At 31.4% G+C, this 6807-nt stretch overlaps 1 long non-coding RNA gene across 1 annotated transcript; it reads left to right on the top strand.

The window, feature by feature from the left end:
- Positions 1-2423: 2423 nt before the first annotated feature.
- LOC127711533 (uncharacterized) lies at positions 2424-5852 on the top strand. Its single transcript, XR_007986783.1, has 2 exons — positions 2424-4052; positions 4242-5852. It is a non-coding gene; the product is annotated as an uncharacterized LOC127711533 (long non-coding RNA).
- Positions 5853-6807: the final 955 nt, after the last annotated feature.

Below are 6807 nucleotides of genomic sequence, written 5' to 3' on the forward strand. Positions count from 1 at the left end.
TAATGGGATAGATGATGCTAAAAGAATCTTAGAAATTATTAGCCGCAATATCCCAACTGATAATTCTGCTATTTCAGATCTGATCGAACTTTTTACAGGTGGATCTGCAAGACACCAACGATTTAGAAGCAGAAATAACTAAATATGGTGTTTTATTGCAAGTTCACGAAAGGAACTGTTATATTCAATACATTAACCATACTACATTTGGTTGTCTCTGTCTGTATGTTATTTAAACAAGCAATGATACATTTTCATTATCTTTGTTAAACTGAACGGCACCTTGCTTGTATGTCTTCGTATACCTCATTATCCTTATGAGAAGTTGAAATGTCATTCTGGGGAAGAACTTTAGTCTTAGATGCATGATTTTTTTTTATTAGTTGTTCTTGGCTTTGAACTGGCTGTCAGTAACTGCGAGTATACTCTCAGATCTGTACTTAGCGTCTTTTTATTAAGAGGATGTATAAGTACTCGTCCACGTCCACTCTGTGTTTTTATTAGATGTATTTCTATTTGTATCCATCTGATAAGTTAAGCCTTTTTCAGCTGATTTTTATAGTTTGTTCTTATGTTGTACTGTTACACCACTGTCCCAAGTTAGTGGTGATTAGCGCCTTCAAACGAGTTTAACCCCACCACATTCTGTATTTGCCTATCCCAAGTCAGGAGCCTGTAATTCAGTGGTTGTCGTTTGTTGCTGTGTACATATTTGTTTTTCGTTCATTATTTTGACATAGATTAGTTTTTTCATATGAATTGTTTTATATTTGTCATTTCAGTGCCTGTTATAGCTGACTATGCGGTATGGTCGTTGCTCATTGTCGAAGGCCGTACTGTGATCTGTAGTTGTTAATTTCTGTGTAAATTTGGTCTCATTGGCAATCATACCACATCTTCTTATTTTTATAAGTATTCATTCAAAACAAAGAACATCGTGTAGGATTTCAATAAACGTACTTTCTTATGATTTAATCAGACCATTATAGGAGTCATTGCCCATAAATTATGATTTTGTTAATTTTAAACGTTTTCCTATTTTCTTGCTTTGCAAAAACATAATCTGTAAACTTTAGTTGACTATTTATTGGAGTATTACCTTTCGACGATGTATTTTAATGAACATTTAGAGGTTTTCTATATGATCTTGACTGCGTAGTAGAGGACCGTTTGATTAGGGGTTATGAGGGTTCGGGAGGGGGAATAGAACGTTTGTATTTTATTTTTTAAGTTAGTGAATAATGCTAAGTTATCACACACAAACATAACATTTAGGTCTAGACAGACTTTAACTTACTCGAAAAGCTAAAACAAAAAAAAATTGCAAAATGGTGAAATTATTTTTAAAATGAAATATTTTTTCCCAGGTGAGCAATTCAAGCTTCTATATAAGTATCAAGTTGACCAGATTTTTTGTTCCACGATGACAATGTACTTTTCCATTAATTTTTACACTTTCCAAACAGATTGGTTGTCCCGCTTTAATCGTAAAAACATCAACACTTTTTCATATTTGACGCCTCCGTTTGAAATTCAACTTGTTAAGACATGTTCTTAAATACGAGTCCAATAAACAAAATTCTTGGATATGGTTAAATGCAAACAACCATATAAGGACAATAGTTGCTACGCATTAATTGCTCTAATATAAGCAAACGAAGTGATGCACGTTGCTCTTGTATGCACGAACGAACAGTTACGGGTGTCTCTCGAGTACGGGACGGTGTAACCTGTTTCCTTGGTACGCGCAAACGATCTGTGACGCGTTGCTCTGGGGAACACGAACCACAGTCCCTGTAGTGTTGCTCCAGCTTGCGTGTCAAAATTCGATTTTGAACCGAACGACACTTCATAAGGTGGTCATGTATTCGATCCGAGAATTGGTCACACAAAAGACTTAATTTATGATTGGCATTTGCTGTTTCTCTGCCTATCACAAAGCATGTCGAGATTACCAGCAAAGATTGGTCGACTCGAAGTCCGAATAATGTGGCTGGTTTGTGGGTTAACATGATAGAGAATTGGATTAGTCCTTCGGTCTAGTATAAAGCAGGGTATGTCCATATCTCATTAAAATGTTTACTTGTTGCCCTGAATATGAATGTAATATTTACTCTTGTATGTTTCGTAGCCATCAATCAACCATATAACTGTAGCATATGCATATAGTTAAAACTTACATTTTTTTTTTCAATCTAGAGAATCAGACACATTATATGTGGTTGATGTCTAATAATGATAGTTATATGTTAAAGTAATTGGTAATTTGATCAATAATCTAAATGATGTTAGGAACTTAGTATATTTTTGTTGTACTTGTTAGATAGTACATCTGTCATAGGTACATACTGGTATATATATATATATATATAAGATTTCTTTACAATTGTGCTTATTTATATTTATATAATTATTTTTACTTGTTCTTTGGACATTTATGTACAAAAATTGAAGCGGACGAGCAAACTATTTATTATTATGGTTTTTTTTCGAAATTTATATTTTGGCAAGCGATACCTTGAATTTGTTGAGAAGAAAGTGTATTTAAATTTTTATTCTACAAAACATTTGTTTTGAGGAGCAAGAAATATTTTTAACACCATAAAAAATGTATTTTCTGTAAACTGTGGAGCGAATGATGACATTTTATGAAAATGAAGTTATAGTTTTCATTTAAATGGAGCTATTATTCAGAAAGTCTTCAGGGAAAGGCAGTAATTTTATTTTTAATGTTTCCAAAGTTTTGGAGTGAGCGAATCCAAAGACCTATATATCAATTTAGAGTTGTCTGATCAGTATACATGTATATAGTATTACCGTCTTTTTGTCATAATGTCATTCGCATATAATGTTAACCAGATCATTAGTAAATATTTAAATTTAGTATGTTTATTTTGCCTGTTCCTAAAGACGTCTTTAAGATAGCTGGGGTGTCTAAATGTTCAACAATAGATTTTTCTTAAACTTCTATAAAAGACTTCTGAGTCAATGTACTCTCGAATATTAATATACAAACAAGTGGTCACGGATCTGGTTTTTTTTTTCGTTAAAATACATTGTAGTAAATGAAATTACAGTTTTTTTTTAAATGGGTTATATAGGGGAAACATAACTTTTCCTTATTGAGGAAACATTAAACGAACGTATTGGTTAAAATTCAATGAGATGATTGCTTTTTATAAATACTTCCGAAACATCAAATGAAAAATGGGAGTCATGGGCCTTCTCCCTATTTTCTTGAAAAATCCAAAAACCACAAATTGTCCTTTCAAATTCAACATAATTATCCGACCTTGATTTTAAATGGATTTTCTTTTCTGAAAATTTTAAATACACTAAACGACACTTAATTTTTCAATAGTTTAGTCTTTAAAAATTTCAAGTTTTAGATGTTTCTGTTGTATATTGATTGCTACTTGGCCACGGTAAAATATCTTTTAACAATAAGAGTATTTTTTGAACACGCCCAGAAGGGATGCTAAAATAAAGACACCCGATCTACCTTAAAAAAAATGAAATTAAACTGTGCATGTTGAAAAAAAAAAAAGACATTGTGATATGTAAAATAACAATTTAATTAGAATATGGATCTCTGATTTCGTTACCCTCATATGAGGACGTGTAAGCGATTTATGATAGATATGAACTTCAATAAGATTGGTAAAATAACTAACAGTATTAATGTATTTTAACTTAGATTTATTAATTAATCTACTTTAAATCTTTAACAAATCGTTTTGTCAGTTTATATATATATATATATAAACAAGTCTAAATTGAAAACAACGTTCAAACCTATGATTGCGTTGGATAAAAACCGCAATTTTTATACGTGTGCATGCAAAACAAATTTCTTGATAGAGGGGTCTAAATACAGCACAAACAACATTTTCCAAAAGACCAAAAAAGTGAAAAAGTATATTTTAACAAAACGCATTTGACTAACAGGTCGAACAACAGATGTTCTTAAACCCTGCTGACTGCAATTGGCGATTGCAAAATAAACGGATCACAAGATGTTACAAAATATATATATATATATATATATATATGTCTGCCTATGTGTAGTGACAACTGTAAATTATACCTTGTCCATCGGATTTCTTATGATTAAGAAATGCCAGGCTTTAGAATATTTATAAAGTGCCTAGAAAATCAACCTAACAATGTTAGAGTAGATTTGATTCTAACATTGTTAGGTTGATTTTCTAGGCACTTTATATATATATATATATATATAGTTTCGTACTTTCATATACGATGACACACTTGAACCATGATTCTGACAGCAAATTGCAAGCATTATTTTATCAGGCATTTCGACTCATAACTTCTCGGCAGCATTCAGCAGTCCTGACAACAAAAAAGAAAAAAGAAGAAAATATACCTTTCCTTTTTTTAAAAATTGATAACAATTAAAATCAGCTTATAATATGCATCATAGGAGCCTGTTATTCAGTGGTTGTCGTTGGTTGCTATAGAGATATTATTTTTTTCGTTTACTATTATTTTTTTTAGTATAAGTCAGGTCATTGAAATGATCTCTTTTGAATTTTTTCCCATTTCACCACTCCAGGGCCTTTTATAGCTGATTATACAGTTAAAGGTTTTGCTAGTGTTATCCTTCTTCGTCGTTTTCTAATAGAAAGTTGTCCTAGTTTGCAATCCTAACACTTCTCCTAATTTCATATACGTATAGCGAGTAATGGTTTATATGCTACTCTCTATCGACAAAAAAAAATGTGCAACACTCCGCTTTGTTTTTATAATATTTTATATGTAAGGTGAGAACTACTGTAATTAGGATTAGGAACAACTTTTGTATATATTGTTAAGTTTAAGTATAATAAGCAATTTCAATGTCGGGTGAATTCACAATAATATATAAAAATAACCGATGTTAAATGCCCAACTTCCGCATCAGGTATAAAACCTCATTTTCTCTACATGCCATATACATGTATCTTCCAATAGGACAAAAACAGAAAAATGAGAACAGAATAAAACAAAAAACGCAACAAAACTGCATGTAAGCTTCAGATCAAATAAAAAATTATTCGTAACTCGTTTTAATAAACAAAGTAAAGACGTTTATTATTTTTTCTGATTTATCCTTAAATTTTTGTTTTGGCAATGAAGGAACCCTTATTATGATAGTAATAATAAAAAGTGCTCCCTTAAATCAAGAGAAATTAAAACTGACTTGATGTTGCAAAGGTTCCTTTACGTGCTCCCCACTATTTTTTCATTTCTATTTTTATAACAAAAATAAAACAACAACATTGAAACGTGGTACTCTTGACTTTTTTGTAACGCACGTCCTCAGGCAAATCGGACCAGACTGCATGATTTATATACCCTTCATATCCAATACGAGTGCCTTCATTGCAACTGTCTCTGTTGACGGATAGAAAAAGTAAACCATGATGGTGACTATATATTCAATAACATCTGATCAGTATGGTTTCTTTCTTATTTAAAACTCATTTAAAAATATATTTAGATTCACTGTTTTAGCGATTAACATGCATAAAGTTGCATTTCATTGTACGTAAAACAATATCCATTTTATTAAAACTGTCCAGTTATCTTAAATTAATCCCACACCAAGTAACATTGAAATATATCATATGCAAAAATGTCGAGGTAAAAAACAACAATACAAAAACAATCCAAGGATACTATATAAATCCTTGACATAACAAAAACTTGTAATTTTTCTGCAATACTTTCGACCTCTAAATCTAATTTACTTAACCTTTAAAATGTAAAAGACATTTAGTATTTGAGTATTATAGTCTACACTGTTGTTTTCTCTGTTCCCTATTCTAAGAAATAAAGTTTTCATTGTTTAGCCTCGTCGTTATTTTTTATTATGTTGATTATATTGAAACATCACTTCGCAAGTCATTTATTTAAATTTAGATATTTTACAGATAAAAAAAACTATCTTGGTCGAGAGCAAGGTATGAATTTACTTACGAATTGAATGCTTCTTTTTGTAAATTCATTGAGGTGTAAAAGCGTTGACCGAAGTACATATTTTGTCGAGCCTTGACAGCTTGACATAGGGATAATGATCCGGCGGTTAACTAACTTCTTTAAAGTTTAATTTTTCAGAAGGTAGAAGACCTGGATGCTTCATACTTTGTATATAGATGCCTTATGATATGAAGTTTTCGTCTGTCATATGTCCATTGTCCTTGATCTCATTTTCATGGTTCAGTGACTACTTGAAAAAACAAAATAATATTTTTTGTAATGTTAATTTCTCTCTTATTATGTGTAATAGGATAACTATATTTGATATGTGCGTACCTTGCAAGGGCCTCATGCCTGTCAGACAGTTTTCACTTGACCTCATTTCATTGGTAAGTGAACAAGGTTAAGTTTTCGTGGTCAAGTCCATACCTCAGATACTATAAGCAATAGATCTACTATATTTGGTGTATGCAATGATTGTATGATGTACATGTCCAACTGGCAGGTGTCATCTGACCTTGACCTCATTTTCATGGTTCAGTGGTAAAAGTTACGTTTTTGTGTTTTGATCTGTTTTTCTAATACTGTATGCAATAGGTCAACTATATTTGGTGTATGCAAATAATTTACGATGTTAATGTCAGTCTGGCAGGTTTTATTTTACCTTGACGTCATGTTCGCGGTTCATTGCTCAATGTTAATTGTTTGTGTTTTGTTCTGTGTTTCTAATACTGTATGCAATAGGTCAACTATATTTGGTGTATGGAAATATTTTACGATGTACATTACATGTCAGTCTGGCAGATTTTATTTGACTTTGACCTC

Source organism: Mytilus californianus, unplaced genomic scaffold (genome assembly GCF_021869535.1).
Source record: "Mytilus californianus isolate M0D057914Y unplaced genomic scaffold, xbMytCali1.0.p SCAF_8, whole genome shotgun sequence".
NCBI classification, from domain to species: Eukaryota; Metazoa; Mollusca; class Bivalvia; order Mytilida; family Mytilidae; genus Mytilus; species Mytilus californianus.